Source organism: Sitophilus oryzae, unplaced genomic scaffold (genome assembly GCF_002938485.1).
Source record: "Sitophilus oryzae breed Bouriz unplaced genomic scaffold, Soryzae_2.0 scaffold_578_pilon_pilon, whole genome shotgun sequence".
Lineage (NCBI taxonomy): Eukaryota > Metazoa > Arthropoda > Insecta > Coleoptera > Curculionidae > Sitophilus > Sitophilus oryzae.
Window position 1 is genome coordinate 2,992,668 of NW_022147171.1, and position 14,122 is coordinate 3,006,789.

Here is a 14,122-nt window from a genome sequence, read left to right on the forward strand (position 1 = left end):
GCATGAGTTGTTTGGTTTTTAGGTCAACTTTACAGGTGGGTCTTTCCTTTACTAAATAGGTTGTTACTTGACTACAGATGAAGTCTTCAGGTGGACATGATACACAATTTGATAGATCCTTAAGCTCGCTGTAGTATGTTCTGGTTGAGCTCAGTAAGAGGTCAGGAAAGGCTGGGTTTGTATAGGAATAAACTGAAGTCTTATTTACTTGAAGAGGTATTAAGTTATAAAGTTTAAAATGGTCTTTTGTTACTAAAGGTATATTAATAACAAAAATTAAAATTTTATTAGTATAAAATACTGAAACTTTACATATATCTAAAAAACTATGAGCGTCCTTGAAATTTTGAGGATCGAAAGGAAATTCATAGTTAGAATTTAATTTAATTTTTAATAATTCTTGTCTTAAGTTTCTAGGAGATGTCAGAACGTTAAATTCTTCTTTTAATTTGTTTACTAGTTGAGTCAATAAATTTAAATGATCGGTAACCGTTTGAGAATAAGATAATGAGTTATTCGTTTTGCTGTTGAGTTTGCAAATTTGTTAAATTTCTTTATGTTTTGATTCAAAATTTCTTGATTAATTAAACTAGATTGTGCTGTTTTATTATAAGAGTTTAATGCATCTGCTATAATATGAACTTGTTGTTTCATAAGTGATTGCAATTCATTATTATCTTTTGATATTTTTTCGATAGATTGTGCATAATATAAAGCATCATCAGCGTCTGGAGTTCCAAAAAGCCACTTGATTGCATAAGAAACACCATTTATTAAACCTCTTCTCGTTCGAATAGTTGAATCTATATTATGACCTGTTAAATGGCATATAGAATGGAATTTTTCATTTACAATTTTAAAATTATTTGACATTTTTTCTAATGTTTCATTAGAAGTAAATTAGTTCCTATTAGTTCCTCGTTATTTAAATTAGAGAATTTTTATTAAGACGATTAGTATCATTTGATTTTCTTATATTATTACATAAAGGCAGAGACGTTTGATACATTTTATAGGCAAAATTCAATTTTTCTTCGTATATACTTATTTTAGAATAACGAGCAACGTGAATTTATCATGAGAAATTCGAGCTTGTCCTAAGCTATAAAAAAAATTCCAGGAGGATCGTTAATATTTCTTATCTCGTACGGTTAGTACTTGTGATAATGGATTTAATTATTGAGGTCAGGATGAGCAATGCCAGAACCGAAGTCATCTGTAAAAAATGGTTTAAGTAAGTTATGACGATAAACAGCTGTTTTATTATTATTTAGTAATAATTTAACAGTTTGATGTGAATATGTTTTGATTATTTTATACGGACCTTTGTAAAGAGGTGAGAATTTTTGATTGGTTTTGTAAATTTATTTTGTAAGTAAGCATAATCTCCATCTTTATATTGATATTGATTTAATTTTTTGTCATAATAATTTTTAGATGTATTTTGATTTAATTATGTTTGCTCGAGCTATTTTAAAAATTTTGTTTAATTTTAATTTAAGGTAAGAGTAATAATCATCATATTATACTTAAATTCTGGCTTAGATGTCAATGAACTAGGAATGAAGGCTTTATGTCCGAACATGAGTTCGAAAGGACTGAAATTAGTAGATTTATGAAAATGAAGGAATATATTCACCCCAGTTATTTTCTTGAGGGTTTATATAATGTTTTAGATATTCTTTTACGGCATATGTAAGAAAACATTTTCTTTCGTCGATATGAGGATCAGTTAAAAATTTATTACAAATGCCTTTAATAGTTTCTGGATGAGGTAAAATGCAAAATCCGTAATTTCTTAAATATTTATAGGCATGTGGACTAATTGAATATAAAATTGAACAGAGAACCATGGTGTTTGTTAAATATCTATATCTTTGTTTTGAAGTGATAAGTAAGGTGAGCTGCTCTGAAATAAAATTTAAATTTTGGACCCATTTGTCATCATTGTAAGTTTTTAATTTTTCTATAATATTTGTAATAAAATTAATAATCTTTGTAATTATATGTAAATTTGGTAAATTATCTGCGTTGGTGTTACTATCAGCATTATTGTTTTCATTGGCATTTAGAGGCATTGGCTCATCTAGAGGTAATGTTAATGTTATGTCTATAGTGTCAAGAAGTTGCTTTATTTTATCTATATTATTACACGAAAATGGAGTCAATTCCATGGAGTCAATGGAGTCAATTTCATTTTTGATGAATCATTATCAAAAGAAATTTGTATTTCCGCGCCATATAAAAACGTTTTAATGAGTAATTTATCATCAATAACAATTGACCATGAAATACAAGGGCCATGTTTATATACTATTTTAAATATTGTAATATTATCATTATTTATAGAATACCAGCTTTTTTGTAACTCTATACTTTTAAGAATAGATAAAAGTTCAGTAAAATTTTGAAAAGATGTGGTTTCTTTATGGCGAGGATACAAAACTTCACTATCTTCTATGGCTTGTAGAAGTTGTACATCGTAAAGCTTCTACAGTTTTTCGTCTTCTGCACTTTTGCGAGAACAGGTATATTTTGTAAAATATTTCGGGCAATTTGGAAAAATAGTAGGAACGGCATTTCCTTCAGGCGAGGTCTTTGCAAATTTTATTTTTTGAGATTTTTATTTTAAGGTTTTAACACGGCACGATAGCGCGGCGTGTAAGTACTTCGCTGGTACACCGAAGGGCCCGGGTTCGATCCTGCCTTGGGACCTAACTTTTTTATTTTTTTTTATCGTTAATATTCTCATGGTAAATGTTTAAATATTTGTTTTTTTTTTTAAATTTCGTCTATCTGTATAGCTAGATCAGTTACGATAAATCCTGAGTCTCCCTCAATAATTAATTCTTTAAGAATTTCTTTGTGAAAACTTTCCTGAGGACTTTTTGACCATTTTTGCGAGCCTTTTGGTTTCTAAAATAGAATAGAATAAGAAACATCTCAAGATCAAATCACAGCTTTCTTCATTTTCGAAGTCAGATTTTTGTGGTATGCATGAGCAAAAGTTAATTAAATTAATTGTACATAACCATTTAGGATAATAGTTTACTAGACTCTTGAGTTCAGTATTCGTAACAGGTCGCAATTCGGAAGCATCTGATTCTCTTAATATAATCATGGTAGCGTGCGGGCTTATTGCTGCTATCCTAGCTAGATTTATAGCCTCAGGCTCCTTACCCTTTATGTCTGCTACGATTCCTAACTTCATCTGCAGGTTTTCGATTTCTGCCTTATGAGAGGCATTTGTTGTTTTTATAATATTGGTGATATTATTACCTCTGGTAAGGGAGATGTATACAGCCAGTCCTAAATCTTTCTTGGTTATTCTTTTATTAATTAGTGCATCTACTTTTTTCCGGGCATCGAAACCCATATACTTTACACCTTCACGATCTGCTCTGGAGATCAGCTCATCTAGAGAAAATTCTCTGAGGAAGTCTTCTGCCTTCAAAGTAGCCATAGTTAGAACCTACTCTTTATTATTATAAAATCTTTAAAAATAAAATAAATTTTAACGTTTAAAATAAATTTATTTCCTGTTTTAATATTTTCTTCATATTTGATTTATTCGAAGATATTGGATTCATAATTAATTTATTTTAATAAACCTCGTTATGGAATATATTCAACTTTAACTGGCTTTTACCCCATTTCCCTGGATTCTCCACTGTAGAAAAGCTACCCGTATTGGCCGAGGTGGTCTCTCAAACACTTTAAACTTTGGGGGTGGCGCCCGAGAACAAAAAGACCGACTGTTAGGCGTTAGTAATAGCTCTCTAGAAAAAAAGACTGTTACAAAATTGGCGCCCGAGCAGGGACTTAGTGTCAATAGTGTCCCGTGTTTATCGTTAATATTCTCATGGTAAATGTTTAAATATTTGTTTTTTTTATCACCAGGACGGATAGCGTTTGTGGATTTATGAACCATACTGTATATAAGTAGAATTTGATATGTTCATTTGTTTTGAAGGATTATGGTAACAAATAATTCTTAGACAAGCTTAGTATGGTTTATTTTTATTTTTAGAACTGTTATGATAGTCTAAAACTGAAAAATATTTTTAATACTAAAAATTATTTGCTGATAAAATCGTGTTAAATATTTCGTCGATTTGCGTTGAAGTTTTTTTTGGTACAAACAGCAAATGGTTTTTTGTAGGATCGACGGGTAAAACCCGTTTTTTTTACTGTAAAGAATCTTGATAGGAGGTAGGACGATGGTAACCGAACGTGGTTCGTGGTTCACGATGGGAAAGATTATTTAAGCGACGGGAGCACGAAAACGGGGGCCTTCCTGTTGAGACTGGTGACCTTTGACCTTTGACCTTGAAAGACCGGTGACCTTTTCTAAGTAAACCTCGCGAGTCTGATCCGTTTTTTATCAGCGCTGCTGTAAAAACCGAATTCTTGAGTTTTAAAGTAAAAGTACGGTATCTCCGTTTTTGATTTTAAATAAGTATAAATTGTGGTCGCAGAGATTTGATTTAAAATAAGTCTAAACCGTATTTATGATTTATGAGTATAGATAGTTAAAAACCGAGCATTTAAGTTTTTTTATACCTGACCGTGAATAGACAACCAGACCGTTTCGTTTTGATCCGACGCCGATTTTCTTAAGTTTTCTTTATACCTGACCGTGAATAATTAGTGTGCCTGGATTCCGGGCTGCTGTAGGCGATTCAGAAAACCAGACCGTTTCGTTTGATCCGACGCCGATTTCCTTCAGAAAAAAAAGGTAATCGCATTCTTCCTTTTTTTTGTAACCGCCAGATAACCCATGAGAGTTCTAGTAATCGCAAATTTTAGTTTCAGCACAGTAGAGTTTTTATTTTTATTTTTATGGTATAAAATTCCTTTACGGAAGAGGAGTTAATTAAGGTTCCTCTTTTGTTTTACCATGATAATATTTCTTACGTATTTGATTTATTTAAAGATACATGTGAATATGCATTGCTAGTATTTCCTATAATAATATTTCTTTACAGGTTTGAATTTAAATAATATGAACTTAATTATGTGTTATTGTAATTAACTGATTTAATTTCTCTGTGTTAGATTTTGCGATATTTCATGTTTTAATATTTTCTTCATATTTGATTTATTTGAAGATATTGGATTTATATTTGATTTATTTAAAGATGCATGGGAATATGTATTGCTGGTATTTTCTATGATAATATTTCTTTACAGGTTTGAATTTAAATCATATGAACTTAATTATTTGCTATTGCAACTAACTGATTTAATTTCTCTGTGTTAGACTTTGCGATATTTGTTTTTTGCGAAAACAACACGACGCTTCTTAGCGAAACTGACGAAATGACAGAAGACACGTGCCGGGATTTATAGCACAGCGTTGTCAGGTGGCCCTTTTATTAAGAAAATTAAAATATTTTTGTAATAATACTAATTTTTCTTCGTAAAATGTTTATCAAAAGTGAAGTATTCGTATAATTTTTAACAATAATATTAGCTAAATGTATAATGTTGTCGTTGCATCGACGGCAAATCATAAGAATATAAAGTTATATGACCTCACATCGAATTGATCATAACCACTTTGTCTTTATCTTTTAGGAGTTATTGTCCCAAACCATTTCAACTGATTTACATGTTACTACATGAAGCTCCAAGCACGACTAAGTAGTTAATTTTTTTATATCGCAAATATATTAAATTCCTGTAAAAATCAGTATTTGGAATTAGAATAAATTTTATTGTAATATTGCCAAGACTTAAATATAGGCCAACTTGGGTTTATATCAAATTGGGAAAAATAATGTAAAATATAATTCCAGTAAACCAATTTGATGTAGATCCAAGGAAATCGTTCACGTATACGTTGACGTACACATGTTCTTATAGTAAACATTGTTAATTAAAACAGTTAAAGTCAGGTCGATGTAGCGTGATGTTTCAAGGCAAGCTCGTACTAAACATCGGTGCTGGAAATATACAAAGAAAACTTTTGAGCACGCACCCGCCGATGATTGGGACGAGCGGAAATATATAAAAGGGTATGCTGAAGACAGGGAAGAGGGTAGTTAGTTGGCCAGTCAGTTAGCCGAGTTTAGTCAGTCGGTTGGTTGCGAGTGAACCAGTAGCAGACAACGAAGACGTTGAAGATGTTCCTGTAAGTACTTCTTGAGTACTAAGACTACTTGCCAAAACTATCTAAAGTCTCGGCATCCTGAAAATTTCTCAAATTTATTATCTACACTTATTCGTTATGTATGTAGTTGTATATTTAATAAATGCATATTTTTTCTAATGGTTGTTTGATTAAAACGAGAACCTGGTATAGCGATCCTAGCTCACAACCCCCAGCTAGGTCGCGACAATATAGATTTTTTTTCGGTAGAAATTGAGCTAAAATCGGTAGATGACTCCTGAATTCGGTGGTCTACCGAAAAATCAGTAGATCTGACAGCACTGTACATGCGTTAGGCGCAGAGGCACCAGTGAAACTGAGAAAAGGTTTTCATCGCTATATTCCGAATCTCCAGATAGCTTTTGTTTTTATTGGCTCTGCGCTGAACTGCCATCACATCCCCATTTCGATATCAGCTGCAACTGCGATCTTTTCAATCACAGTTTCCTGGACTTCACATATTCTTTTTAGAGTTAAGTCTAGGAGTGGTTGCAGTTGAATTTCGGCAGATGTTTCGGATACGGTAAAGAATTCTTCTCCTGGGTAACACTTGGTTTTTGCCTCTTGAACCAGATAATATGGTGGATATAAATTAGAATTTTTACACTTTTTGCCAGTTGTCAGATAATGTTGTATTGTTCAACACTTAATTTTGCATCAACAATGAGACCTAGCGCTGCTTCTGGAGAGAGTTTAGGTTCTGGTCTACCGGACTTCCTCTCTTGCTTTTTTATATTCATAGTACGCGCAGGAGAACCAAGAGCGATCTCTTTTATTTATTTAGCGGCATCTCGCTTTCCGGAACATCTAAGTTTTAATTTGGTTGCAAGAGTCAATTCTTCTTGCGATTTTGAGTTAACTAAGTCAATTAGCTTTCTTTTTTTCACTTTTAAGTGGCAGTGTTCGAAATATTTCTCCGACCTACCACGCGAACTACACGGCTTATGTGCTTCATTGAGGGTAGGAGAGAGCATAGATAGCAATTTAGGTGGAAACGATACCTCTTGTTCCAACCAAACGGCATTTTCTGTCAAGAACCTGGATTTTGTTCATGTGCATTTTTCCCATTTCGAAGATATTTTGGAACTTAAACTACTAACAAAAATCTTTAGGCTTCGTGGAGGATCTGCGATGTTGTATTCTTCTAGAATCCTATTCACGATGTGCTTCTTTCGATCACTTTTTCACTTGCTGCCACATTTCGAAAATATCAAGCAACTTTTCAACGCCCTGTTGTTTATCTACGACGTCTTATCTAAACTATTAGATATAGAGGAAAAATGGGTGTCGATTTAGGCATTATTGGGGACGGGCTACAAGATGAAGTGGCCAAAGTTTCGAGACGTTTCTAAATGAGTGAAATCATCAGGGTTTTTTTAATTTTGGGTCGATTGGAACCAAACTCGGCACGTGGATAGAGGTACTCGAAAGGAGTCCGGACACCCCTATATAGTTCCTTCAATTTAATAGACAGGGGGCAAAAGAAAATTACCCCCGATTTTGCAAACCAACTTTTTTATTTACCATAGTTAAGGGCTCAAATTTGGCAAGGGGCCATTTCTAGGCTGCCCGTTCGGATTCCACCAAATCGACGTTTCGACCCATTCCTGAGGATGTTTACTCTTGGAATGACGGTTGGACCGACTCTGACGCAGAGCGACCAAATTTGGGCCAGAGATAGATGGGACCGAGGACAGTTGCGTGCATGGTTTGGTTCGACGTTTCGTGCGATTTTAGCCCCCCTCTTCAAAATAATTCGAAATTAACGTATCGGAACGAAATTTGGCACGCGTAGGTTTCGAGGCCCGCCCGATACGCCCGTGATGTCGGATCGACGTTTCAGGCACTTTAGACGCTCCGTCATCAGTAAATTCGAGTCTGTTCGAATCGGACTAAATTTTAGATGTTTATTGTGGACCCCCAGGCCAACAACCTCCACTACAAATTTTGACGTTTCCTCAAATATTTCGTGATGACGTCACGAAGCTGCCACTTTGGTCATTAATAAATCCTACAGTTTTCATTGGATCGAGTTCAAATTTGGTGTATAAGCTTCTTACGCGTCGCTTAGGGGGTTGATAGGGTATGACGATGTTTCGAATCTTTTATCCCCCCCCCCCCTTCACGTAGTAAATGCAAGAGGAAGGACCCGAACCTATGCTTATTTGTGGAGGTGCCTTAGGTTCATTCAATGACATATTCAAAGTGGCTCCGAGTTTGACGTATTCTGAAAAAACAATTTATTTTTTATTTTTTCAAGTCTTCAAAGTGTTCAGTGTGTTTTTCAAGTATGTTTTCAAATTTTTTTTTCAACGAAAATCACTTTTTTAATGGAAATACAATCTCTCCATTTTCAAATCAAATTTGGCTGTCGATAGTACTCGTCCAGCACTATCTACAGGGGCAAACAGTTTTTCTTTAGATTTAATACAGGGCGAGAAAAAAAATTGGTAATTCTGATGGCAGCAAGGGGCTATAACAATAATTATAATCAACCCTGTATTGTTGAGGGGGGCAACCACTGTGGGAGGGGAATATGGCGAATAAAGTAAACTATTTTTTAAAGAGGTTATGGGTGCTCGCACCTACACTGGAAATGAGAAAAAAATCGAAAACTGTTAAATTCCATATAAAAATGGAATAACAAATCAGAGTGACCTTATAAAAAACAACACATGGCTTCTATGGTAACATTTTAGACCAATTTGTCGATTCCGAGAGAAACATCGGAAAAAATAAACAATTTTAAAATTTAGAATTTTTCAAAGGGAAAAAAAAGAAAATCGACAATCAAAATCTTTTTAATTAAATATCTCGGAAACTATCCAGAGACTACAGACTCTCAAGGGCACGCAGAATAGTGGAAAATGCTTTTGGCATTATGTCTAGCCTATTCCGTGTATTAAGGAAATCTATTCTTCTTGCCCCAGAACGCGCCGAGTTTATAGTATTAGCTGTTTGCTGTTTATATACTTATTTATTAACTGAAAAAGCTTCTAAAGATGTATATGCCCCAGAAAATACGTTTGACCGAGAAAACACAGAAACAGGTGAACTTATTCATAGAAGTTGGAAACAGAATAATAGTACCGAAAATCTGTTATCCCTGGCACAGTAAGGCAGTAATAACTATTCAATTAATGCCAAAGAAATTCGAGAAGAATTCCGAGAGTACTTTGTTAGCCCACTTGGAGAAGTTCTTTGGCAATACAGATTCATGTAGAAAAGTTTATATTAAATAAAATAAAATTTGTTTTGTGTACTTACCGTTGCTATATTTCCTACTGATGATCTGCATATCAGACCACTTTGTAAAAACAAGAGATACTTATAGTAAAGCCATTTTGAAGTATACAGATCGTCTGTACCCTGTCCCTATTTTTTCTTTGATACTTTTTTTAATTCATTGTTGAGCTGGTTTCGTAAGTTATGAATTTTTCTGCTTATTTCATCAGCTGTTGTTCCAAATTTTGCTGCCATTCTCAATAATGTAAGAGCCTCAGTTTATTTTTCTTTGGTTCAGTGAAAAATAAATAGTCTTACTGGCGTACAGTAGTAAATTTAAATCTCTCGGGCGCCACCTCTGTTATTTATAGTGGAAGAGGTCCACGTTTCGCCAATACGGGTAGCTTTTATACAGTGGAGATACCAGGGAGTGATGAAATGAAAAGAAATAAAACACACAGTTAACTATAACATAACATTAAGGCTTTATTTAATTAATTAACTATATGCTAAATACCCCAGGAAGTTTCACGACTTTACATTGTAGTGAAAGTGAAAGAAAATTTATAGTTAATGACTCGTAAAATAAAATTTACAACAACAATCGAGCACCTCTAGAGTTTTGACCGTATAATCTCGATATGCAACTCACTGTCCGATTTTATCACGCGAATTCAAAGCGCGTTTTTGACATGACGTTCTAGTAAATAAAACGACGCGAGTTTCTAACCGGCGTCTAACTTAACGGCGTCCTAGTAAACACAGACATGTACGTACCGGAGCGATATACTATTTTATAACCCGACTTTCTAACGTCGGCGACGTCGTTACAGACGTCCCGGGATAAACAAACGCGAGCCCTGGATCGTTCGTCGTAGAACGAAACGGCGTCCTGTGGGATAATTACGCACCCGAGCCCGGAATCGTGCGCAGTAGAACGAGACGGCGTCCTGTGGGATAGATAGGCACGCGAGCCCTGGATCGTTCTCAGTAGAACGAAACGGCGTCCTGTGGGATAGATACGCACGCGAGTCCTGGATCGTTCGCAGTAGGACGAAACGGAGTCCTGTGGGATAGGTACGCACGCGAGCCCTGGATCGTTCGCAGTAGAACGAAACGGCGTCTCGGTTAGTCGCCTGGATAAGCACAGTCCACACCGCCCGGTCAGGACCACCTCGGGATGTCGGCGAGATCCCACGGCGCTCCTGATGAGAATACGGGAACTACAGAACCAGTCTCGGGATGGACGAGATCCTGCCTTAGCTCCAAGGATATTCGCGCCCGTATATTTGTTGTACTACCTTAACCGCTATCTGTCTCCCTTTTAACCAAAAGAAATCGGTCTTCGCGTCCACGGGATCCGGACAAAATGCCTCAACCTTGCATGTATTTTTACTTCTATAGTAGGACAGTTGACACCTTGAGCGGATACAAGTCTGGTTAAATTTTACGTACGCGCGTTTCGGAACAAGATGCCTCTACCTTGCACGTATTTTTACTTCTACAGTAGGACACGAGACACCTGGAGCGAATTTAACTATCTCTATCTCCCTTATTCTATAACGCGTTTAGGCAGTAAAACAAACCGTATTAACAATAAAAAGAAAACGACCTACTCTCGATCACTTTGGCGGCTGGACTTACCTTCTTCAGAGCGGCAACGGCGGCTGGCAGCAGGGTACTTGGCAGGGCACTCCGGGCTCGAACTTCACTGTTCACGTGCGATCACACCACTGACTACCTGGCGCTCTCGCTGCCAGGGTATACTCAAACGACCCTCCCCTCCACTCGACCGGTACTGGTAGGGCCAGCTTCTCGGCTGCCGTACCGAACTATAGCGAGTAACGCCGATCAAAACTCTATTACAATATGGTCATTAAATATCTAACGCATTTAATTCAACAGTAAGAACATTAATGAAGTTCATTACCATAATGAGTTAACAATAAAATACATTGCCTAACCTTGTTTACAGAAAAGGTCCCTATTATTTAAGTACAGTATACGGGGTGTCCCAGAAATGAGCCCCAAAATTTATGAACTTCATTACAATAATGAATCCCGTTTCTTTACCCTATCTCTGTAAATTTTACTTTTCACATACCAAAGCTCGGGTTTATTGTGGTACATATTAATCAAATCCATAACTTCACTTTTCACCCATTCCTTGTTATCACCCATCGTTTTAACTGCGAAATTATTTCCCAACACTCTCAAAATGTAGACGGCTATTTAACTAATGCAATTTATTTCAGACAAGTCAGAATTTCTCTCATCCAACTGTTTACACTTACGTCTACATAAATGTCGATAAAAATCGCTGAAGACAAATACATATATGTCAGATATAAATTTTTGGGTGTTTACATTAGCAAAAATGTCTATCTGACATAAATATCAAGCAATAAGTATCAGATGTAAACGTACCTTTACCCTCCATTTCTTCGGTTTCATATGCGTCTGAAGCCGGCTACTCACTATGCGTTACTTGCCGAGTGACTTGATTCGAATAAAACTTGGCAAGTAATTGTCCGAGTTCAAGTAAATTATATACATTACGTGCACCTCGCAAAGTTGCAATTTTTACGGGAAGTAAAAGTCGTCTTCTCGAGCCGCGGTAAAGATGGACGAAAGTGGTGATGTGACGAAAAATATTGCTTGCGAATTTAATTTAAAAAAAAATAAGTAAATAGATGTCTTACCTCCGAATTTTTTTTTTGAGCAATCATTACACATTACAAATCCTGCCATTTTTGAAAAGGCAAACCAGTTGGGCACAAAATAGAAATCATGACTTGATTGTTGATTTCTATTTTGTGAGTTAGTTATGTACAAATCACTTGTACCAGCACCACTTTACTCGCTGCTTTTTAATTTGCTCTTGCAATTACGAAATGTGGCCATGAGAGAGTCTTTTCTCTTTTTCAACTCATCTAGGTTGACTTCGCAGCCGATTTCTGATGAAAAATTAGTGTGTATGCCTTTCCAAGCATCGTTTTCTATTTTTGTGTAGTTGATAAATATCCAAAAACTGTAGAGTTATTTTATTGGTCCACTCCATATCTAGCAATTAAAAATCAAATTTTTAATCACAAACATAACCTTGTATGGACCACACTGCCGTGCGAAGCTGAAGCGTCCTAACTGACAAAGTAACATTTCTGAGAAATAAACGTTTTAGTTTTTTGTTATGTACCACCTCTTAGATATCGTTTAAGAAAACTAAAATTTTGGTTAGAGCTTGTTAATTGGTATACAATTTTATTATTGTTTTGATTAGTTAAATTACCTTAGTAGATAATAGGTTTTTGAAAGATAGGACATTATTTTTAGTAAACTTTAAAAATAATTTCGTATGAACCACAGATAGGACAAAGACGCACCTTAAACTTTTACAAATAATAAGTATTTATTTTCATTTTGAAAACTTTAAAACCGTATAAAACGATTTAAAACAAAATAAATTTTTAACACATTATTGAAAACGACAAACAGTATAAAATGATATACAACAGTTTAAAAACAAATTTTAAACACATTATTAAAAACTACAAACAGTTCCAAACACAATTTTTATGCAGCGCTCTCATCGTCACCGTCATTAGGTGGATCACGATAAACATCCAGTTCCTGCCAAAATTTAAGACGAGTTTTAGGAATAATTGGAGCAAGGGTAGAAACTAAAGTGTCTTTTCGAGTTAAATCTACCCCACGATTCCTATCTCTAGGTTCTGGCATGGGGATCCCAGTTTTTACTGCCTAAAAAAATTAAAATTACTTAGGATGTGTAAACAAAAAAAAACACTATCTTACCTTATTATTAAGAAAATTCAAAACTTTGAATTGTTCTTCTTCAAAATTAGTTTTATATTGAAATACATTCTCGTCTCTGTTAAAAGTTGCGATGACTAAATTTTTGAAATAAAATTGCTCTTTTTTGAGCTTAAATTTTGATGAAAAATCTTTCCAGTTAAAAAAGTTTTTGACGGACATTTGAATAACATCAGTTTTGCCTCCATTGGCTGACGAAACACAGGCAACAAAGTCGTCAAAATCCCACACTGTTTTGTGTTTTTTCATCGACAGTTCCACCTGGTGATGAAAGTGGTCTGCCGACATAAATGAGTGACCCGGCTCGAAATATTTAATTGTTAGACTTTTTAAACTAACTTCTTTGCTATTAACAATGTGAACAAAAAAAGAAAAAAAAAAGAAAAAAGAGCCCAGTTTTTGTTCTGAGCCGAGCAATTATCCATCCAAATTGTAACATTTTCCTTGTCTCGATTTTTTAAAAAGAAAGCATAATAAGCGGAAATAATATCTTCTTTGCTGCGTTTAGCAATTCCTTCGTGCCACAAGACTGCTAGTGGTTTTATTTTTTTTCCCTTACCGACAGGCACTAAACTTTCGTTGAAAACTGTGATCCGTGGTACGAAAATTACTTCTTGAACATCTCTGCTCTTGGTAGCATAATTACCTTCTCTAAATCGGCCGATACTGTTAATTCGCTTTCAACTTCTAATTTTTCCCCATCTTTTGCATATTCTTTTCGGGCTGCGGGGTATTTGGCTTCATGGTGAAGATATTTGCAGCATTGGTCACAATCTAAGTAAATGCATGGATCCTCATGATTTTCCTCTTTTTTATGCAGTTTATATGCTGTGCAGGTAAACATTCTTCACATCCTAACTGAGCAAACGAAATATTCAACGAAGACACTTCTTTTCTGTATAACTCATAACT

The 14,122-nt window shown here is 35.1% G+C and overlaps 1 pseudogene; it reads right to left on the reverse strand.

Moving 5' to 3' along the window:
- Positions 1-12,952: 12,952 nt before the first annotated feature.
- Positions 12,953-13,890, reverse strand: LOC115887604 (annotated as a pseudogene).
- Positions 13,891-14,122: the final 232 nt, after the last annotated feature.